General features: G+C 42.0%; 1 protein-coding gene and 1 long non-coding RNA gene across 4 annotated transcripts in view; one reads left to right on the top strand and one right to left on the bottom strand.

The window, feature by feature from the left end:
• Positions 1–23,664, top strand: part of LRRC8D (leucine rich repeat containing 8 VRAC subunit D) — a 124,275-nt gene that overhangs the window by 84,769 nt on the left and 15,842 nt on the right. The window lies entirely within an intron of this gene.
• LOC121027449 (uncharacterized) lies at positions 486–11,948 on the bottom strand. Its single transcript, XR_005788746.1, has 3 exons — positions 11,871–11,948; positions 3,417–3,544; positions 486–2,308 (listed from the first exon to the last, which is right to left on the bottom strand). It is a non-coding gene; the product is annotated as an uncharacterized LOC121027449 (long non-coding RNA).

The raw sequence follows: 23,664 nt of genomic DNA on the forward strand, positions 1-23,664 counted from the left end.
TGAACTCACGAACCTCACTCTGACTGCATCGTTGTCCAATTTCTAGCTGCCATCTCTGCCCCTCTGCTTTGGTTCCTGCTGTCTTCACTCCTCCCTCTCCACCTGCTGACTCTTGCCCGACTCCATTCTTCCACGCCTGCCTCTCAGTGTCCGCAGGGAATCCTTTGGTGCCCAAGTAGGACTAGATTACTAGATAGGTTAAACGTGTATTTAGGGCACCTGCAAAGCAAAGGTACCACTAGAAAATTTTTAAAAGAATTTGAGGGGTGCCTGGGTGGCTCAGTCGGTTAAGCGTCCGACTTCGGCTCAGGTCACGATCTCGCGGTCTGTGAGTTCGAGCCCCGCGTCGGGCTCTGGGCTGATGGCTCAGAGCCTGGAGCCTGCTTCTGATTCTGTGTCTCCCTCTCTCTCTGCCCCTCCCCCGTTCATGCTCTGTCTCTCTCTGTCTCAAAAATAAATAAACATTAAAAAAAATTAAAAAAAAAAAAAGAATTTGATGTTCACTGTTTAAAAAAAAATCAAAGTGGCCATCATGGCGGCGGGCGTGGGGGGGGTGGGGTGGTGGAGAGCAGAGTTTTGCTGGACTTCCTTATTACTTTATGGTTTGTTATTTAATTCAAATTCTCCTTGGAACTGAATCTTTTCAGTAGTTTTACTGACAGCTTAATGTTCTACCTCTAAACTTTAGGGACTCAGCGTTTTCACTGAAGCCTCAAAAAGGAAGGGGCAGGCGTGCTTCTCTGTGTCTTTTTCTCTGCACTAGCTATGTGTGTGCTTATTTTAATATAATACCATGTATCTCTATAGCACTGGCTCACTCAGAGCCTTTACATTGTGTACTTCCCATTTGAATATGTCCATCGTGGGAGTTAGGTGCTGGGATAGGCCAGGAAGAGAGATATGAGAGTATAAGGCACACACATACCTCCTTTCAGAATTTATAATTGAATTGAGACATCAGTTATTCCCCAGAATGATTACATGCCAAAGGTAACCATGAAAATGTGAAAAAGTGCTCTAGGAACTTCGAGCAGTTTCTGGAAGATGGACCTTGAGGGAAGGGTGGTGGAGAGTTTGGCCATATTAACAAAACGTGCATATCTGACTGGCCTGTTACTTTCTTTCTAAGTTCTAAATCCCATGATTGTGAACTGTTGGCTGCTACCACTTCTCGGAACTGCCCCAAACGAGTTTCTCCCAGACTCAAGCACTCTGTCTCTGTTCCTCCGTATCTTTCCTGCCCTGGCTTTGGTCCTTTGAGCCTGACCCTTCTGATAAGCTGCTGTAGCCACTGAGAAGAATCACTTTGAGTCCCCTAGGTCCACAGAATAAGAAGGCTTTTTTCTAGTGGGTTGTGTGCTTGCTTGGGGGAACTATGTGATCTCCAGGTCCTTGTTTGCACCACAGTCTGGTTAAGCCCCTGTCCTTGTCATTGCCATCATCACCACCATCATCAAAGTTAAATGTATAGAGTGCTTATCGTGTGCCAGGCACTGTATAAGCGCAGTACATGTACGGATTCATTCAGTCCTCACCACAGCCTCAGATGAGTGCTATTTTTTTCCATCTTACTGATAAGGAAAGGGAGGGACGGAGATGTTAAGTAACCAACCTGAAGGTCAAACAGCTAATACATGGCAGAGCCAGTATTTTTACTCTAGTGATGGGATTTCTGAACCCTGCTCTTAACCATTCCGCTTACTATGTGTTCAAAGAAAGAAGAGTTGGGAGGTTTGGTGGGCTGGGAACAGCACAGGGAAAGTGGCAATGCTTTCTGTTTGAGGAGAGGAAGAACTGATTTTGGATTTATTCTCATCGAGATGAAGGTGGTGTGAATTGTTGACAAGTTCCAGGAAGTGCTTCCTCTTAAATATATTAGGTAATGTCTTTTCTCTGCATTGCCATCTTTTTTTCATTCTCCTTCTCCTGTTTTTCTACCCTGTATTTGATCAAAATAAAAGTTGTCTGATGGGGATGCCTTTTCAGTGAGATACACAGTATCACATTGCCAAGTGTAATTTCCACTCAGGTGACACTGTTCTCACCGCTGAGAGAAATGGCAGGATTAGCCAGAAAGGCTGGTTTTAGGTATCTTACCTCTCACTCTTCAAGTGAGCACAATTACACACATTGAAATGTGCTTTTTTAGCATTCTGGTGTTGTTGATTGATTTGTTCTAAATAGGAGGGTTTCCGGGCCACCTGGGGGGCTCAGTTAGTTAAGCATCGGACTCTTGATCTCAGCTCAGGTCTCGATCTCAGGGTTGTGAGTTCAAGCCCTGCATCGGGCTTTGCACTGGGCGTGAAGCCTATTTAAAAAAGAGGAAAAGAAAAGAAAGAAATAAAAAGGAGGGTTACCTTCTAAAAGTTCACTGTTTTCTCTGGTGCTTTACCACCATTGACTTTTGAGGTTATTTGCTGGCATTCGTAATAGTGGTGATAACCATGACTCATAAAAAGGAGTCTCTTATTTTATGAATATTTCAGTCTGCTACTTCCCTTGAATGGAGTTCTTAAGACTAATTTGATGCCTCAAATTGAGCCCAGAAATTTTATAGTTGGCTTTGAATTGATTTCTTCCAAAATACAAGTATAATTTTTTTAAATTTTTTTAACGTTTATTTATTTTGGGGAGACAGAGAGCGCAAGCAGGGGAGGGGCAGAGCGAGAGGGAGACAGAATCTGAAGCAGGCTCCGGGCTCTGAGTTGTTAGCACAGAGCCCGATGCTGGGCTCGAACCCACAAAGCACATGATCATGACCAGAGCTGAAGTCGGATGCTTAACCGACTGAGCTACCCAGGTGCCTTGTGTAAGTATACTTTTAAGATTATCTTAATAACTCTGGTATTTTAACATTCACTAGTCATTTGTTTATTTAGTGGCTTGAGTGGCTCCAGTCCATCATTGTTTTTGCCCCCAGGAAGAACTGTGATCATGGAATTCCCATGGAATTAGCCTGAGACCACCCAACTTCCCCCTTCTCAGGACTCAAGCCTGTTGCTGTTTTTCCAAGGACAAACCAGAGAAGGTGGGGTCTAGAAAATAAGTGAGGGGATAGGATGAAAACTTTACAATAGAGATGTCATTGGGAGCATTCTGGAGGAGCTCTCTTAGCCTCCCCCCACCCCCTCCCTTCAAAGCCAAAGGCTTTTCACCCTTAGCTTGGCTCCTTCAAGAGCCCCCAGGCTCAGCTGCGGTTTTCATCACAGCTGTACTGACCATCTGACCACTGGGGAATTCAAGAAAGCTGGACCCTCAGCTTCCCTTTGGAGTTAGCAGAGCATCCTATAGTTTAACAGATGTGAAACTGTTTTTAGAGATCTCAGCTCCCCACTGGTCTGGTTCCCGGGCTGTGTCTTTGTGGGTCAGGCATGGGGAAGGGAAGGAAGGAAATTAAATGAAATGAGTTCACTCACTTTTCTTCCTTAAAAGGGCTGAGAAAGAATACAGAAGGTCAGGGGAATCTGAACTCAGTGAGCTAGCTTGCTCTTCTGTCTGCTTCAGATTACTTCTTTTGGTTGTTGCTGCCCAGGTCTCTGGAAAACTGGAGGGAGGGTGTAGGCACCTTAGCATCCTAATTCCAGCATCATGACTTCATAGAAAGCACTTACGTTTTACCATCAGAAGACCTGGGTTTGAGTCTCCCTGCTGCCAATGTTAATTACCTGAGTAATCTTGGGCGGAGTGGTAAACCACTTGAACACCATTTTCTCCCCTCACTTGAGGTTGATAGTAGTACTTAGTTCACAGAGTACTTGTGGAGATGAATTATAATAATGACACATATTGAAGTCACTTTGTTAGCTGTCTAGTGTCTCTGCTTCTTACGATTCTACCCATGACTAGCTTTTTCAGTTGCAAGCAAATGGCTAGCTGTAGAACTTTTACACAGAAACACTTCATTTTGAAGGCTTTTAATAATGCTTTTATAGGGGCCCTTGGGTGGCGCAGTCGGTTAAGCGTCCGACTTCAGCCAGGTCACGATCTCGCGGTCTGGGAGTTCGAGCCCCGCGTCAGGCTCTGGGCTGATGGCTCAGAGCCTGGAGCCTGTTTCCGATTCTGTGTCTCCCTCTCTCTCTGCCCCTCCCCCGTTCATGCTCTGTCTCTCTCTGTCCCAAAAATAAATAAACGTTGAAAAAAAAATTTAAAAAAAAATAATGCTTTTATAAAGGATTGAGAGTGTAAAATATTCACCTGTTAGAAACAAGGAAGAACTTGAAGACATTTCGTGGTGCCCTTCAGAACATACAAATCATACTAAGGGTAATAAACTTTTTACTTGTATCATTTGGCTTGTAAAGTATTTGGAAGAAAGTTTCCAGGTGGTTCACGCTTCTCATAGGCCAAAAACCTATTTCCGTGGACTAAGTCATCGATAATATTTTTGATAGAGTTGTTTCTCTTTCGAATATATTTTAGATGAATTGTTTCCCTCTAAATTTCACACAAATTGGATACCATGTTTTGGACTACCTTCCCGAGAAGCTGGTGGGATGGGATATGGTCACAGCCACCCATGAACAGATTAGACCAGACAGATTATTTTCATTTCTTTCTCGCCACATTGTATAGTGTACGTATATCTTCAGTAAATAATTGCCACGAACTGTAAGGCCAAGTGGCCTACCCACTCTTGAGGTTTGAGGGGGGCCAGAAATAACTCCTCCATTGCCCAAATTAAAAAGCCACTGAGAAAGATAAAGGAGTCAGGCTGATGGGCAGCAAAATGCCATCTTTATTACTGAAAGTACTTTTTGGAGAACGTGGCTTTGGGTCTGCAGCCAAGTGGGTCTTCTGAAATTTCATCCTTGAATTAGATAGACTACCCGCTTTTTCCCCAACATAGCAGGACAGCAGAAGCTGGCAGCCAGCAGGTAAAGCCTTCCAACACCCCACAAGAGAGGAGTCCGGAATGCACCATCTCTGCAGGCAGGCAGGTCCCAAAGAGAAGAAAGAGGAAGGGGAAGGTGGAGAGAGAGACCAGGTCTATTATTTAAAAAATTTTTTTTTCAACATTTATTTATTTTTGGGACAGAGAGAGACAGAGCATGAACGGGGGAGGGGCAGAGAGAGAGGGAGACACAGAATCGGAAACAGGCTCCAGACTCTGAGCCATCAGCCCAGAGCCCGACGCGGGGCTCAAACTCACGGACCGCGAGATCGTGACCTGGCTGAAGTCGGACGCTTAACCGACTGCGCCATCCAGGCGCCCCGAGACCAGGTCTATTATTATGGGGAATTTTGTCTGGGTGATAACATGGGGAGGGTAAATGAAAGTCCTCTTGCAACACCTGTTCTTGTATTCAAAAGTAGGCCAACCCTTGCCCTGCTCACCAGGGACATTTAGCGAGGAAGGGAGATATGGAAGGGAGATACGGCATCTGTCAGTGTGATTGAACCTGAGATTGCCCTTCTTTGCCCTTCTCTGCCCTTTAGCTAAAGGTTCAGATGTAGAGTAGAAACACATGATTTATGTGGCTGCCACATTTTTTTCCTGGTGATCTGGTGGCATATATAACTTAGCCCAGGTGAATAAGCAACATACAGAGAACCCTGTGTGGCAACACTCAGCTCAGACAGAAGCAAATCCATTGCAGTTTCTGAAGAATAGAAAAAAGTAGAGTCTCATTGAAAGAAATGTTATTATTATTACCATGATAAATTTCATAGCTTTGGAAATTGATTTATAGTACTTAGCTGACAGAATCCCACAATCCCACCTCCCACCCAACTTTTCTACTTTCCCTAACTTCTGTGCCCTTTCTAAATAATAGAATTGTACAGTTTAAGGAGGACAGTGACCTTTTTGTTAGTGTTCTCGGCCAAACTCTTGGGAGCTGGTTGTCAACCAGGAACTGGGGCTTTCTTCGGGAAAACCTGCCCATGTGTCGTGCCAAGCTATGTTAGCCACTCCATGTTCTCAGATGGGCTCTGGAGTAAGACCAGTCCGTGCTTGTGCATTAGTAGTAGCCATGGGATAAGAACCAGAATAATGAGTCCAGAAGTAAAGGGTCACAGCTCTAACCTGCTGAGTCATCTCACCTCAGCCTTGCTGGCCAGAGTTCCCAAGCTACGTTTAGTTTGCTTTACTGCGTGGTGCGGCTCGGGTAGAAAGGGAGACGTCTGAGCAGAGCCCAGAAATCTGGGTTTGCAACGTGCACCCCGGCTCATCTCAGTTCAGGTGCTACTTAAGAAATGCAAAGAGCGGTTCCCCTCAGTCTCCTCCATGCAAATGTGTCAGCATGTATTCATGCAGAGAGCCTATTATGAGTTGTCAGCAAAGGGTCTGAAGGGCTTCTTGGCCATCCTTCAGGTGCTGGGCTTCCTGTCTTCCACGGTGCCTTTAGGTGCCAGTGCTAGCAGCCTTTACTCCCTCTTGTTGCTAACCGCCAGGGATGTGCATTGTTCGAACAAGAGAAATAAATACCAGAAAACAGACGAGTACTACACAAAATGATGTTTTGGAACTTGAAAGCTAAACACTTCCAGACTAAAAAACATACCTTTTTACTCCTTTTCTTTTCCGTGCTCCAGCGTGAGGTAACTTCACATTTAACTTACAACTCCCATTACAAATTTGTATTAGTCTTCCCTAAATGTTTTTTCTTTTGTTTATCTTCAAGTATCTAAGTCTTTGTCCACTCTGAATCAGTCTCTGCTCTTTTGAGATCAAGATCACTTTGTCTTCTGAACAATTGAATCATTAAAAAATGAGTATGAAGGGTGCCTGGGTGGCTCAGTGGGTAGAGTGTCTGACTTTGGCTCAGGTCATGATCTTGTAGTCCGTGAGTTTGAGCCCTGTGTTGAGCTCTGTGCTGACAGCTCTCAGCCTGGAGCCTGCTTCAGATTCTGCGTCTCCCTCTCTATCTGCCCCTTCCCTGCTCACACTCTTTCTTTCTCTCTCTCTCTCTCTCTCAAAAATAAACATTAAACATTTTTTTTAATTAAAAAATAATAAAAATGAGCATGATACAGGGGTGCCTGGGTGGCTCAGGCAGTTAAGCGTTTGACTTCAGCTCAGGTCATGATCTCGTGGTTTGTGAGTTCGAGGCCCACTTGGGGCTTTCTGCTGACAGCTCAGAGCCTGGAGCCTGCTTTGGATTCTGTGTCTCCCTTTCTCTCTGACCCTACCCCACTTGCGCTCTGTCTCTTTCTCAAAAATAAATAAACATTAACAATTTTTTTTTTTTTAAAAGAGTATGCTACAGAGTCATACCCATAATATGGAGAATGGTTGGAAGAGGGGAAATGGTAAGCCTTTGCAAGGTCACTCACACAATGTTAAAGCATCAAAAGGTCTTAGATACATTAAACTCCAAGAGCATGTTTTTTTTTCTATAAAACTCACTTAAAACTTATGACTTAAAACGTACTAAACTTGTATTATTATTCATCATCACACCTGATTGCCCTGTTTCTAAATTGCAAGTGCTTTATGGGCAGGAACTTTGGTTCATCTCCAGAATGTGGTCTAGAGCCCATACAAAGGAGGTACCAAATGAATGCCTGCCTGCTTCATGGGGTAGTTCAAAGAATTTATTTTTAAAACATCTGTTGCATATTTTTTATATACCAAGCAATTAGAATCTCAGTCTTATATGACATACACGAAGATCAGTAAGGCACAGTTTCTCCTCTGGAAACACTTATACTCTGTTGGGTAAACAAATAATTATATCCTAATGATTACCCTAATGAACTGTGAATAAAGCAGTGTGGGGACTCAGCTACTCTGAGCAGCTGACTGTGCCTCCGGGTGAGGAAGGGAGGCAGATGGCTCTCTTTGAAGGATATATTAGAGTTTGGATTTTAAGTGTGAACTGAATCTTAAAATTTAATGTCAGGAAGGAAGAGATAATCTAATACAGTCTTATCTGTTTTACAGATAGAGAACCTAAGACCTAGAGATTACTAGGATCCAATAGCTAGTCAGGGTGAGAACTAGAGTTCTACTAGCACTTTGCTGTTGCTTCTAGAAGTAGAACTTGGGGTACCCAAAGAATGCATTATTCTGGGAATATGCGATCAACTTTGCATAGTTTCTCCTAGAACAACCTAGTGTTTTTAGAGTCACGTTTATCATAAAGCTGTCCTAGATGGGTTGATTAACTATTAAATTCTCTTTTGTATGAGCCTAAAGTAACAGCTGTCCTGATGCATAAACTAGTTACATTATTTTAGTATTTTATTATAAAACAGTAAAAGGCAGGACAGTCTGGAAACCTGCTAATAAGAAGAGTTTATGGCCCTCAGGTACTCTAGGAGTTATAAATCATTGCACCAAATATAGCAGAACGTCACACAATATAATTAAGCAGATAAAAGCATGAAAGAATCTTACTCCTCTATTTTCTGAGCATACTCAATGAACATCAATGACTCAATGAACTCAATGGACATACTCAATGTACATCAATGAAACTTAATGGCACTGAATTGTTTGAATGTTGAGCCCTATTTTAAGTAAACCTTTTCTATAAAATTATTAAAATATCACTATACTTTTTGGTTTTAATTAACTTTGATTATAAAGATTGGTTAGTTGAGAAAATGGCCTTTTGACCTTACAGGGGCACCTAAAATTTCTCATAAGGTTTATTCCTAAATTTTTGACTGTATGTCCACAGAGCACTTTTAGGTTCGTTTTATATCATTTGTAATTCTTAATTAGCAAAATGAAGTAGACTCATCTAATTCCCTCATTAAGAAACATTTTTAGTCTTCTTTATCTGTCTCTGAAATGATTACCTGGATAACCTACAAGCAAGTATGTGTGTGTGTGTTTAGGGTTAGTTTTGTTTCCCAGTCTTTCAGTTTTTAGCTCTGTGACTTTATGAGAATATTACCTAACATTTGTAAGCTTTTTTTTTTCACCTGTAAAATTAGGGAAATAATTTGTCTCAAAGTGTTGTGCCAATTAAACGGACTTTTGTAAAACCCCTCCTCAAATGTGCCTAGCATGTACTTGAATTTAAGTAAATTATAGCTTGAATTATTTTGCTTCATTTCCTATGGATACATTATAAAGCATTAAGTAGAATCACAAAACAAACCTGTTTTGTATTGAGAAAAAGTATCCCATTCTTTCTAGAACATAAGACTGATAAATATCCTGCCTCTCTTTATTTTTGTGGGGTTCTAGTGAATATTTTTTGCAGCAGCAGATTTTAATGATTAATTTTGAGGCCTGAAGCTAAGCATTATTGACTAAGATGAAAACCACAGGCCCCAAGAGTCTGCAAGTATTGATGTTGGTTGAGAGCCAATGGGATGATGATGTTTAATATATTAAATATTAAATGCAGAATCTTCTGGTTTGGTGAGTGTTGCTAATGCTACCAATTAAAATATGGCAGTTTGATTTACAGAAGTTTAATTTTATCTGGATACAATCCATTTCACGTGATGGCTACTACATAAAAATGATGAATACTGTTAGCAGCCCAAGTAATTTCCTGAAATTCTGCGTGAATTCAGTGAGAAAAGTGAAAAGAGCTTTGTTGTTTAAACGCTTATATTTTTCAGCAGGTAGCTACATTTGCATATTTAATATTCCTTGAATATTTATTTTAAAGTATTAAAATGTTTTAAACATAAAACTAAATTAAAAAAAATTTTTGTGAGAATATGGGCATTCTCCCTCTTTCATTTTCAGCTTTTTTATAATTCCAAAGTATCATTCAAAACTCTGGTATAGTCCCTTTAAAGGCATCTGGTTTTCTAAAGTGCAAGCATTTCTATCACCATAAACCTGTATTGCCTATGTTAGTTTCAGATCAGTCCCTGGAAATCAGTTTTTTAAATCATACTTAGTGTGTTTCACTTAAGCAGAATTTGGGGGTATGTATTTCTGAAGCAGATAACCTATATTTCATTCTTTTTTTTTTAAATTTTTTAAATCTTTGTTTATTTTTGAGAGAGAGAGAAAGAGACAGAGACAGAGTGCAAGCAGGGAAGGGGCAGAGAGAGAGGGAGGCTCTGAGCTGTCAGCACAGAGCCCGATGTGGGGCTTGAACTCACAAACTGTGAGATCATGACCTAAGGCAGTCAGACGCTTAGCCAACTGAGCCATCCAGGCACCCTTATTTCATTCTTGATTAATTGAACTTTTGATAAGTTTCTGAAAAATGAAAATTGTGGATTGAGACCAAATTGGAAACTTTCAGGCTTAAGAGAGTATCTGTAGAAGTGCAATCCAAAAAATGCCAATTCTTATACTTCTGAAAATCATGATAGTAGCTAACTCAGCCTTTATCGTGTGCCAAGAATTGCTCTAAGTATGTGTATATAGTAGTTCTTTTTTTTATGTTTATTTATTTTGAGAGAGAGAGTGCGTGCATGTGCCCGCGCGCACACACACACACACACACACACACACACACACACACGACAGGGGGAGGAGCAGAGAGATGGGGAGAGAGAGAATCCCAAGCGGGCTCCACACTGCCATCACAAAGCCCACACAGGGCTCAATGCCATGAACCTTGAAATCGTGACCTGAGCCGAAATCAAGAGCCAGACACTTAACCAACTGAGCCACCCAGGCAGCCCTATAGTAGTTCTTTCAGTCCTCACAACAAACTTGTGAGGTAGATGTAGGTGGTGGTGTTACTACTCCTCTTCCTCCTCCCCTGCTCCTGCCACCACCACCAGCATTCCATCTGAAGCACAGAGAGGTCAAGTAGCTTAGCTAGTTACACAGCTAGAGAACAGGTAGAGTCCAGAGTTTAACCCAGACAGTCTGGCTCTAGGATCTAAGTCTTATAACTACTACAAATAGGGCTAACTATAGACCCAGCTCCCACAAACTTCTACAGACTTGCAAGTATGATTTGTATTTGAGTAATATTCTGAAAAATCTTGTTGCTCAGAGATTTATTTTTTTTTTAATTTTTTTAACGTTTATTTATTTTTGAGACAGAGAGAGACAGAGCATGAATGGGGGAGGGTCAGAGAGAGGGAGACACAGAATCTGAAACAGGCTCCAGGCTCTGAGCTGTCAGCACAGAGCCCGACGCGGGGCTCGAACTCATGGACTGCGAGATCATGACCTGAGCCGAAGTCGGATGCTCAACCCACTGAGCCACCCAGATGCCCCTCAGAGGTTTCTAAAGTACACTTTTCTACTGCTTAAGATACCTGCATCATTTTATTTTATTTTATTTTATTTTTAATTTTTTTTTTTAAACATTTATTTTTGAGACAGAGAGAGACAGAGCATGAACGGGGGAGGAGCAGAGAGAGAGGGAGACACAGAATCTGAAACAGGCTCCAGGCTCTGAGCAGTCAGCACAGAGCCCAACGTGGGGCTTGAACTCACGGACAGTGAGATGATGACCTGAGCCAAAGTCAGACGCTTAACCAACTGAGCCACCAGGTGCCCCACCTGCATCGTTTTAAATGCAGTATCAGCTGTGCACAGGTGTCCAGGAAGACTTGTACTGTGTATCAATATTGCTGACAGCCTCTCTAAGCCTAGTTTTCTCAGAGCTTTAGCTCGGAGAGACATTGATAAATGTGTGGTCTGATTTCCTTCTTTTCCCAGTTGACAAATGAAAGGAATTCTTCCATGAGTTCCCCAAAGTTAGTCATTTCCTGTTTTGTGATCCCAAGGCATTTTGTTCAACTCCATCTTTTAAGCAAATACCATTTTGTAATTAATCCTGTTTATATGTCACTTCTTTCCATCCCCCACTCTCGCCTGCAAGTGAGCTCTTCAAGAGCTGAAACCAGGTCTAATTTTATTTTTGTCTCCCACCAGCCTGATGACAGATGGATGAATCATATCGCCTGCAGAGGTTAAAGGGACTTGCCCAGAGTAGCAGACCTGAATTGTGCACAGCTTTCATAACTCCCAGCCTCGTACTTACCTCTCATGTACTGCCAGAAGTATATTCCAATGATTTGGATGCTTGCTAGGGAGTGAAGACGCAGTTTTCCTATGATGTTCTTCTAGACCAGCTCATTTATAAAACACTACTAATAACAGTGTTGGTGGTGATGATGATGCAGCCGCCACCACCTAAGCTACTGAATCATTTTGAGGGTCACAGGGAAAGATAATATTTGTGCAAGCTTTGGAACTGGTAAAACCCCTTCCACAAGGGTATGTATTGCTGTTACTCTGGGGTATTATTATTGACGGGGGACTTGCAGGGTATTTTGACATTCATTGTCTCGTTGCCCATGTACAACCTTGTGAAATAGGCGGTCCCGTTGCCACTTCACAGATGAGGGAACCGAGGCCAAGAGAAATAAAGAACTTGTGCTACACACAAGTGGCTGAAGGAAGCCAAGCCCAGCTCTCCTGCTGGAGCCCCGGAGAGAGACCTGGGGCAGGGGGGTTGTTCCTGGGCTTTCCTAGACCCTGGGCTATTACATTATGTGTGTTTAACTTCTGGTCAGATTTCTCATTCTGTCAAAGCCTAGGACCTGGGCACGGAAAGCTTTGGGAGACAAAGTGAGCGGGCTGATTTTGAAGTGGCCAGCCAGTGCACAGCAGCATGTGGCTCTGGGTCCAAGCAGGAGTAGGCTACCCCTCCATTGCTTTTGTCTCAATGGGGAGTTCCTTACTACAACTCTCAGAGGAAATGAAGGATGATAAATCCAGCTGCTGCTTCCTGTTGCTATAATTCTAAGATTCTTTTTTTTTTTTTTAAAGGGTAGAACGCTTTATTTTTAAACCAGTGGAAAATACCCTCAACCTGTTTCTTGTTGTTAGTATTTCCTTAAAAACTAGATGCACTCACTTGGGCTTTAAATGGTATGTGTGTATGTGCCTGAAATTCCCATGTTGCTGCTTGGGGGTGTGTGTGTGTGTGCGTGTGTGTGTGTGTGTGTGTGTGTGTGTGTGTGTGTGTGAAATTCTCATGATGCTGCCTGGGCTGGCTCACTCTTTCTTTTTTTTTTCTTTTTTAAGTGTTTATTTTTGAGAGACAGAGCCTAAGTGGGGGTAGGGCAGAGAGAGACAGAGAGAGACAGACGGAGACACAGAATCTGAAACAGGCTCCAGGCTCTGAGCTGTCAGCACAAAGCCTGACGCGGGGCTCAAACTCAGGAATGGCGACATCATGACCTAGGCTGAAGTCCTGACGCTTAACCAACTGAGCCACCCAGGCACCTGTCTGTCGGTTTTTCAACAGCAACAACAGAAAGAAAACCAATCAAGGCAGACTTTACTGGGCAGGAAGCTCTCTGTGAGATTGAGGATGGTCTCTGATTTATAGGAGGACTGTAATTTGTATTGGTGGTATTACCATCTTTCAGCGACGCTTTTGCAATTCAGGTCTGGTTTTCTTCTCCTTGTGATTATGTTATTAGTGAATAAAGACCCAAGTTACTTGAGAAACACACTACCTGCTCACATACTATACTTTATGGAAAGTAGCCATTAGGTATAGATTATTAGGATGTAACTTGATGGGCTTGATTGTGTAACCATTGAATTAAAAATAATAGGTAGAAATATTTTCCCTAATACCAGTATTTTTCATTCTCAGAGACTGAGAATGTTATAGGCATGCCAAAGGTGCATCTTTTCAGAAGGACTGAAGGAAATTGATTTGTCAAGGTAGAATTATAAGAATGTAGTAAATGCAGGCAGTCCCACCACTGACTAACATTCTTAGCACTGATTGAAGTCTCTTAACCTTCCTGTAGGATTCCTACAGTCATAGCTACAGCAGTACTCTGTTCACCCTGGGCAGTCAGTACATATTTTGCACCAAGAGCTGGCAGGCCCAAGTGAGTTATTTACTCTTTAAGAAGTACAGTTACAGTTTATAGTAAATGAATTCAGAATAAAAAGGAAAGCTTCATAAACTGCAGTGCAAGAAGAGTTTCTAGTGAGTATTTGGTCTGACTTCACTAACTACTCCTGAAGATTAGGTAAAATTGTGAGACCATCTATTCTAGTAAGTACACTGTTTGACATTACAGAGCTCCCAGCTTCCAGTATCAGCTGGGCCACTGCCTTGTTGCAACAATTTCTTGGCTAAAAAAATGACGTTGACACTATTTCTTTGTCTCCTAGGGGTTTGTAAGGATCAGATTAGTTGGAATCCACGTAAGTGCTTTTAAAAGCTGAGATGATGATAAAGGTGTTAGGTAATCCTGTTATGAAATGGCAGTGGGATTGTAAATGGTCATTTCACTTTTTAGACTTTGCTCCTTGTGTCCTGAGGCAGCCTTTGAACACCAGGGTTATGTTCCTTTACTTAAGCATTCCTTCTAATAATTCATAAATAGGGGGACATTTTTTAATTTAATTGGAGCCAATCTCCAATTTAAAAAAAAACACTTTTTTGAATGTTTATTTTATTTTTGAGAGAGAGAGAGAGAGAGAGCACAATCTGGGGGAGGGGCAGAGAGAGAAACACAGACTCTGAAGCAGGCTCCAGGCTCCGAGCTGTCAGCACAGAGCCCAACGCAGAGCTCGAACCCACCAACTGTGAGATCATGACCTGAGGCAAAGTCGAACACTTAACCCACTGAGCCACCCAGACACCCCAGATTTCCAATTTAAAACAAGCTCAAGGGGATAGGAATGGGTTTGGTAGAGTCAGATGGGGCTTTGAATCCTGGTTGGTTTGTTTGTTTGTTTGTTTGTTTGTTTGTTAGCTGTGTGATCTTGGTAATTCACGCTTTCTAAACCTCATTTTTTTTTTCTCAATAAAACTAGAACAGGCATTAAAACTGCTCAGGGGGATGTGACAGTTTCATGAGCTTGGGTGTGTGTTGATTCCTCGGTGGGGGCAGTTTTCCTCTTGTCTCCTGTGAATGTTCAGCGGTCTCCTTGTTATGTGATGGTATCTCACAGCCAAGATAGTCACTCACAGGGGCATCTGGGTGGCTCAGTCAGTTAAGGTTACACATCAGTGGAGTCTCTCTCTGTCTCACCCTCCCTCTCTCTCTCAAGTAAAAACAGAAAGATTGTCACTGACAGATGCCAGCATCATACACTACCTCCTCCTCACCCCGTCTTCCCCTCCATGCTGTGGCCGAGGAAACGAGAAGTAAATTAAGCTGCTTTAGGTCACTAACACTCTCCTTAGCAATGTTAGATAGTTCTTTGACCACCTTCTTCCTTTTGGTGTAATCTGACTTGAGTTCTTTTAATGCTTGACCTTAACAGTTTTTTCAGGGGGTGAGAGCTCCTGATGCTGTTTAGATTACTTAAACGTACACAGAGCTGTTCACTCACAGGTCTGTGTGTGGTGTTTTCTTTTCAAAGTGAGAGGAGTTGTGGAACTCTTTTTTTCTTTCAACGTTCCCCACAAAGGACCCTTTAAAGTTTTACAACTGGGTAAGTAATACAGTGGATAGTGAGATTAATGTTTACCGACTTACTGAAGAGAAAAAGCAAACAATATATATCCAAACTCGGTTAAAGAATTTCTGTAGAACTATGCATTCTGTAATCTCTTTACCTTAACTTAGTCAGAACAGCATGTTGCATCCTTGAGCTGAAGCTTCTTGTAGAAATGGGTTTACTGCACTATCTTTTAACTTTATGTTCCAGGTAACAAACAGCCATATAAAAACATCTCTGTTCTTTCGCACCCTGTTATTTTTAACTTCCAACTCCCCACTCCTTTCCCATCCTAAAAAGTACACCCTTCCATCAAACCTGCTTCCCTTTCTTGCTATTGTCCCAGCCTTTTGTTTTTCTTCCCAGCCCACGTTCCAGAAGCAAACATTCCCATTCCCACTAATATCCTTACACTCAGTGAGCTGGACTTCTTTGCCAACAGTGCTTGGGCTCAGGTCTCAAGTGACCTTGACTGCCGACCCACCAGTCACTCTTTACTCCTTAACATCCTTGACTTGCCCCCTTGGGCTTCCAGAACACAGTTCTCTTTCTCTTTCTCTGACCCCCTTCTCCTCCTTCACGGACTCCTTTTCTCCCACCTGTTCCCTAAATGGTAGTGATCCCCAGGATTCTTTGATCTTTTTCTCCATTTGTACTCCCCTTGCGTCCTCTCATCTTTCATATACTGATTAGTCACAAATGAATAATTCCATCCTGGATCCTTCCCCTGAGATTTAAGTCAAGTGACTTCTAGTAATCTCTACTTAGTGTATTACACCAGTCCTAGCTATTCAAGCTGAAAAACTAAATTTACCTGGAAGTCACCTCAACTTAGTATGACTTTCACACTCACTTCCCCCCTTCCAGTCTTTCCTACCTCAAGTCCTACTTCCATACTCTGGGCAGAATTCTTTCTAAATCAGGGCAGTGATCTCATCGCCCTCCTCCTCGTTCAGGCCCTTTAGGGGTTCCTTATTGCCCTTTTAATAATTTGGATCTGACAGTGTCATGCTTTCCCTGAACCCTACTTTTGGGAAAGCCTCCACTCTTCCGTGTTCTGGGAAACCACAAAGAAGTACTCACAAATGAGTCCATCCAAATCTTTCTGTTTCTGGACCCTCGTATTTAAGAGGCATTTTGGAGTAGTTTGAAATTTTATTAATTATGGTACCAGTTAAACTGCTGTAACAGCTGCAACTTAAATAGAATGGCTCCGTCCAGATGCGAGCAGCCTGCGGCTGGCGCACAGCTCTGCTGTGCCTTACCCATGGCTTCTAAGGTTGTGCCTGCTTCCTTTTCCAGCCAGCAGGAAAAAGGAAAAAGGAAGGCTGAATCAAGTAGCCTTGTCTTTATGGAGCTTACCAGGAAGTGAATGGGCACCTCTCACATTCTGTTTCCCCAGCTCAGTTACATGGCCATACCCGGTTGCAAATAAGACTAGAAAATATGATCTCTACCTGGACAGTGCACGTGGCTCAACTGAGTGGTGACAGTAGCAGGTGTCTGTTACCAAAAAGTAGGAAGGGAGAGTGGTTTCTGGAGGATAGTCAGTTGTCTCTACCACAGGAACAAAGAACTATGTCGATTAAAAGTCAAACTGTGGGGGAGGGGAGTCAAACTGGGAGAAAATGAGTGTTTGGGGTTTCCCCCCCTCCCCCCAATCTGGACCTACTCTGGAAGATGTAGCAGTTGCCATATGTAGGTAATAATGGGATTCAACACCTCTTACTTTTTTCCTTCCCTTTCCAGAAGGTGTGCCATCCACGGTTAAGAGCATAAACATGGAAAGGGCAGTTTATAGCTCTTATCCTCAACTAATGGATTTGTGGTAAAAAGTGGTGACACCAGACACATAAGCATACACAGCATGGAACTTCCCTCCAGGCTTTTTGCTCGGCACTTACATTTTCACACTCAGTACAACTCCAGGTAGCCTTTCATCACCGTCTACAGAGCGTTTTCTGAAAGATAATATTGATATATTCTCTTCTAAGAGAAATTATCATTCATCCTGCCCTCCTGTATTCTTCACTGTCAAATGACTAAACAAACATCATCCATCAATGTGTTGCATAATTTGGTCAGTTTCTCAGCTGGTGTGGTGTGGCACACTAATAGCACAATTACATACGTGTTTGCCAAAATACGGATGCTCTCAGCCCACCTTGCAGGGCACTCCAAGCTACGAGCAGCTGCAGCGGCCTTCTGCTTCGTATAGGACAAATATTCTGTACATTCTCTGCACATTTCCTAATGGATAGGAGATACTGTTTAGATGGTTTATATCTATTTCATCTTTGTAAACATTTTAGATTTCTTGCTGGAAAATAATTATAATACGCAACATACTACCATGATAAAAGATCAGTCCCCATTCATAAAGTTGTAAAGACTGTCTTGACATACCAACTACTTTCAATCAACTGCTATAGGATGAAATATTTAAGATACGATGTGTCTACAGATTATTTGCCTAACGAAAATCTGGACTCGTGTTTATACATCAGCCTCGCGTAACAGCCTCAGATATTTCTAGCTCAGGTGGCCTGTAAACGTGACAACTCACAGTTTTCCTGAGGTAGTCCCAGTTATACCTTCTCCTGGCCTCCTCTTGTGTTTAGCATTTGTCACTCAAACATTTTCCATTTCAGAAAGCAAACTATATTTTCACTTTCATTGCATAGTACTGGTCTCAGCTCTAACAGGTTTTGTTTTTTTTTTTTTTTTTTTCAACGTTTTTTATTTATTTTTGGGACAGAGAGAGACAGAGCATGAATGGGGGAGGGGCAGAGAGAGAGGGAGACACAGAATCGGAAATAGGCTCCAGGCTCTGAGCCATCAGCCCAGAGCCTGACGCGGGGCTCGAACTCACGGACCGCGAGATCGTGACCTGGCTGAAGTCGGACGCTTAACCGACTGCGCCACCCAGGCGCCCCGACAGCCATACACTTACTTTGTTGCCGTTTTAGATCAGGATGTGTTAGGACCGTTGACCCTAAATAATTCTGGACAGAATGGTGGTAGTGGTTCATGCTTCCTGTTTTCCAGTATACATACTTAAAGTAAGCATGGGCAGATCTTTAAGCTCTGGGAGGTCAAGGACTGTATGTGTCTTGCTCTAGTATATACATATTCTCAGCACCTATCACATTACTTAAGCCAAGTATTTGTTGATAACATGTAGTGATGGGAGCTTGAGGGCTTAATGACAACAAAGGTTTCCTGAAGTCTGTGATAGGCCAGGTAAGTTAACTTCAACTACAAATCCTTAATACTTTCACACAACATACAGTGCTTGATGCTGAGTCAATGAGCGATTGAACAGCCATCCTCCATTTTAGCATTAGCAGGCCTCTACCCAATGACATTGGTCCATCAAGACACTACACATTATTGTAGTTCTAAAGTGTCGCATGTAAAATTAGATAAATGAGCAAATTGTTTCTTGGTTATAATGATCTGTTTTTACTGGGGTTTGGCTCTTATGAGGAAGAACAGAAAATAACATTTAATCATTCCAAAAATTATCACACCTCAGATGGGTAAGTTCTATCACTTGGAAGATTTTAGACCTTAATTTACATCAAATATCTTATATATACTTTAGTCTGCAGTTCCCAGTCTGTGCCAGGAATGGGTACCAGATGGTTGAAATATCCGCTCATTTGGGTGGAGCCCGAAGCCCACGGCCTTGATTGTGTTTACCCTCTTCAGTTTACCCAAGGGTGTGCAAAAATGTCCTTTTCTCTGTGGGCCATGGCATGAAATCGATTGAGGAACACTGTTTATGATCTCTACAATTAAAACAGCAGATGCTTCAATAAATACGTTGGTACTTGAGTATGTAACACTTTTTTTCAAAAATGTTATCTTGAGCCATTTTTTCAGAGTTGAGTAGATGCCATGCTTTTTCAGAAAGTAAATACCCCAAATTTTTTAAGGTCCATAATTTCATGTAATCTTTAAAGAAGCAACTCACCTGAGATAAGTAGCAGTGTACTAAATTAAAAATTATGCTTGTTTATACTTAAGGTAACTGTACGTATAGGTAAGGTCATTGTACCTTCCCAATACGAAAAGTTTCAGGACTTTTTACAAACTATGGACTATTCAATTGTGATTTGGCTTTACAGCTTCACTAATTCTTTATAACTAGGAGGAATGTTATAAATTATATCATCATGATTGTGGCTTTCTATGAAAACTCCACTAATTCATCATAATTTGGGAAAAGGAAAAGACCATTAATTCCATACACACCATAGCAAGTGAAGGGCTACCAGTTAAGTATCCTATCAGATCTGCTTTTCTAGAGATGATTTGTAATTTTTACAAGAGCTACACAAATAGATGTTAAGCACTTAAAAATAAGATTAAGTAAATTGAATCTGAATAAAACATTGTTTTATCAAACCCTTTGAAATAAGACAAAAGTTATATTCAGCCAAGTTTACCAGTTTATCACTAATTCGGAAATAAAGTTTTATATTTATTACTTTAGAAGGCTGACCTTTGGGAGAATTTTTTTTGTTAAACCTAATAAGATGGTTTTGAATGTCAGTAATGAATTCCACTGTAATAGAGATTGTCAAAGGTCATTAATGATTCTTAAGAGTTTTGATAGTTTTTTTTTTAATGTTTATTTATTATTTTTGAGAGAGAGAGAGAGAGAGAGCTCATGAACAAAGCAGGGGCAGAGAGAGGGTGACAGAGGATCCAAAGCGGGCTCTGCTCTGACAGCAGAGAGCCAGATGCAGGGCTCAAACTCACGAACCATGAGATCATGTCCTGAGCTGAAGTTGGACACTCAACCAACTGAACTACTTAGGCGCCCCAGGAATTTTGATAGTTTTTAACCTTTACGGTATTTGATTTACACCTTTATTATTATCTTGAAGTCCCCTCCTTCTTATCTTGGGTTGTTGTTGATTTTTTTTCCCCTATTCTTTTTTCTTCATTTGTTTTTTTCTTCTCCCTCAAATCCTTCATGGTCCTTTTTTCTCTCAGGGCTTTCTTCAGGGGCTCCAACCTTCCTTAATTTTTTTCTGGACATCTAGAGCCAGGTTTGGAGAGTGGTGTGTGTGTGGGAACATTCAGTTAGCATGCCTACTGTGTGTTCAAGATTATACTGGATGTTTTGTCTCTCTTGCCACAGTGGTATTTTATCCCCACTTCATTGAAAAAGAAAATGAAGGCCCAGGTTTACACCACTAATGATGGGTGAGACATTAATTGTGTGTCTGTTTTACAGATGAAGCGGTGAGAGGTAGAGTTGGGATGAAAACTCAGGCAGGCTACCTCCTGAAGCCACATTCTTCTCCATTATGCTTACCACCTTACAGGAATTGAAAATTTTTTTTTTAATTATTAGTTCAGTAAAAAGAGACTCTAGATTATTTGTGCATAAATTATGCCATTTGAATATTTTTGTATAGGTTTAAAGTATTTGGTTGTGTTCTCATACTGTTCCCCCTTATATCTTTGCCCCATCTTCACAGCCATTGCACTCCCTGGCTATTGTTTACTTATGAGACATAAACTCATTTTAATATTAACCTAAAGAAAACAGTACAGAATGAAACTCTGCTGCCTTTCTGTATGCCCTGTGAAAAGTCTAATGAAGGTATTGGGGGGGGGGGGTTGTTTGTTTTTTAGAGATGGAAGGAGAGCGCACACATGTGTGTGAGTTGGGGAGGGGCAGAGGGAGAGAGAGAATCCTAAGCAGACTCCACACTCTGCGCAGAGCCCAACATGGGGCTTGATCCCACACCTCTGAGATCATGACCAGAGCTGACATCAAGAGTTGGACGCTTGGGATAGGGCACCTAGGTGGCTCAGCTGATTGAGCATCCGACTTCAGCTCAAGTCATGATCTCATGATCTACTCCACCCCCGCTCATGCTCGCTCGCTCTCTCTCTCTCTCTCTCTCTCTCCAAAAATAAATAAAAACATTTAAAAAAAAATTTTTAAGAATTGGACACTCAGGGTGCCTGGGTGGCTCAGTTGGTTGAGCAGCCGACTTCAGCTCAGGTCATGATCTCACAATTTATGAGTTTGAGCCCTGCGTCAGGCTCTGTGCTGACAGCTCGGAGATTGGAGCCTGCTTCGGATCTGTGTCTCACTCTCTCTCTGCCCCTAACCCATTCTTATTCTGTCTCTGTCTCTCTCAAAAGTAAATAAACATTAAAATTTTTAAAATTAAAAAAAAAAAAAAAAAGAGTTGGACGCTCAACTGACTGAGCCACCCAGGTGCCCCTGTTTGTTTTTTTTACTAGTTCCTATTTTAGTTTATTACAGAAAACAGGTTTTATTAGCACAAAAAATCACAAGCTTTGACTATAGGATTCTTACAGTATTATATACTGGCTATCTCTTGATTATATTGCATATAGTGTTGTAGAGTGCAGTGCATTATATGTATGTGTTCTCTAAATATAGATGAAGGCAGAACTATTTTTGGTTTTGAAATTGTGCTTCAACCCAGAAGTACAGTAAAAACATAGTTCCCAATCATCTGTATGTTGATAGCACTAAAGCAGTGTTTTTCAAACGTTGCTTATAGATTTCATGCCCTAGCATGTGAGGGCTTATATTTCTTTTCACTTATATATAATCTGCTTACTTTTAAAAAGGATTTGGAAAAAAAAAAAGAAATAAAGGATTCTGGAAGATGCGTGAAGGGGAAAAAGAAGATTTGAAGGGTTTAGGAAAACATGAAATCCTGTAAAAGGATCTAAAAGAACAAGCATATGAAACAATGAAGTAGAGAATTGAAAGAAATCTGGGGGTCATCCCTGACATCTTTCTCTCCTTTGCCTTCCTCACCCAGTCCATTAAGTCCGATTGTTACTTCTTCAGCTTGTTGGCTCATAAGTCATCCAGGCTACTGTCTCCGCCCCTTGTCCACCCACAGTCCAGTCTTCACTGTCATCTGTTGCCCAGAGTAACCAGTAGCTGCATTCCTAATCTCACGTCTTCCATCACTAGCCTTTCCCTGAGGCCCACAGCAACCTTTGAAAAGACACAATCCCGATTTTCACCCACCTCCCATCTCCAGCTCAGAACACATCAGTGGCTCCCTGCTGCCCTTAGTTTGATAACATCAGAAACTTCCCTATGGCTTACTGCAGGCTGCCTGCTGGCTGCCGACACCTCAGTTCCTCAGAGGCTCTTTCCTCATCTGGCCTAGCACCCCCGCACTGTGTCCACACCTGGCTCCACTCAGGACTTCTTCCTTGACCTTGCCAGCTGGAGGAAAAGCCCCTATTATCCACCTTCATGATGCCATGCAAGCAGGGGAAGGTCAGGATCTTCTGTTATCTGACACTGGGGAGCTGTCTTTAAGGAAAAGAACACAGAGTTAGAGATGGAAAAGTAGGTGCAGGACCTTGAAAGGGGCCTGTTAAAGCAAGGGGTCACAAAGCTTACTCTTCTCTCCCTGCAGGGCAAATCTGCCTGTCTGGTCCTCTGCTGGGTAGCTCCTCTCAGTTGACCATTTTGTATCTTCAATTCCATGAATAGTTGTCTCTCCTACACTGTGCGCTCTATGAGAAAGGAAATCTGTCCGGATGTGCTCACCAGAGTTTCTCCAGGAACTTACATCATGTTAACGCTTGAGTACACAGACCTCTTTCATGGATGGAGGGATGAGGGAGTGAATACGTAAACAAAGATTCAGGCCAAGGGTTAATGGTTATAACGCCTATATAAAATTTAGCTGAATTTCTTGGAAGCCACAGCTAAGTGGAGAACATCTGGATTCCATTGCTTTTACATGGGCACATCATGAAAGACAAACTTCTCTTATTACCTAGTAGTAAAGAATGTTTATAGGGTCCTTTATCCAAAATGCCTTATTCAACACGGTGAATAACAGCAGCAGCTCTCACTGAGCACTTACCATGTGCTAGGTACTTATTCAGCACTTTGACGTGTATTCTGAGTGAAGTGTTTCTTGACTCCGGCAAACTGCACACACAGTTAGATATGGGCAGAACATCTGCATCCAGTACATGGTCGGAAGGGCAGAAAACCTCAGGAGGACAGGGAGAAGGACAGTCAGGTTTTGGCAGCTTCATTGTCTCAGGGAGTCTGCCTCTCTCAGGCCCATTCCTGCGTGGCCTTTATATCACCTAGCTATGTGCTAAAATGGTGCCTCTTTGCCTCTGTCCCAAAGTTCACACTGGCTTATCACCTGCCCTCGGTCAAGAATCAGAACTTGGTCTTATCTCCTGGTGAGGGCGTGCCCAAACCTACCTTTGTCTTCTTGTTTTTCTGCAGAATGTTTAATCATGAGCCAAACTGCATGGTCTATCAAAACAAGTTACCTTCAGAATGACCCGTTGAAAAGAGT

Source organism: Herpailurus yagouaroundi, unplaced genomic scaffold (genome assembly GCF_014898765.1).
Source record: "Herpailurus yagouaroundi ecotype Mexico unplaced genomic scaffold, PumYag 77, whole genome shotgun sequence".
NCBI classification, from domain to species: Eukaryota; Metazoa; Chordata; class Mammalia; order Carnivora; family Felidae; genus Herpailurus; species Herpailurus yagouaroundi.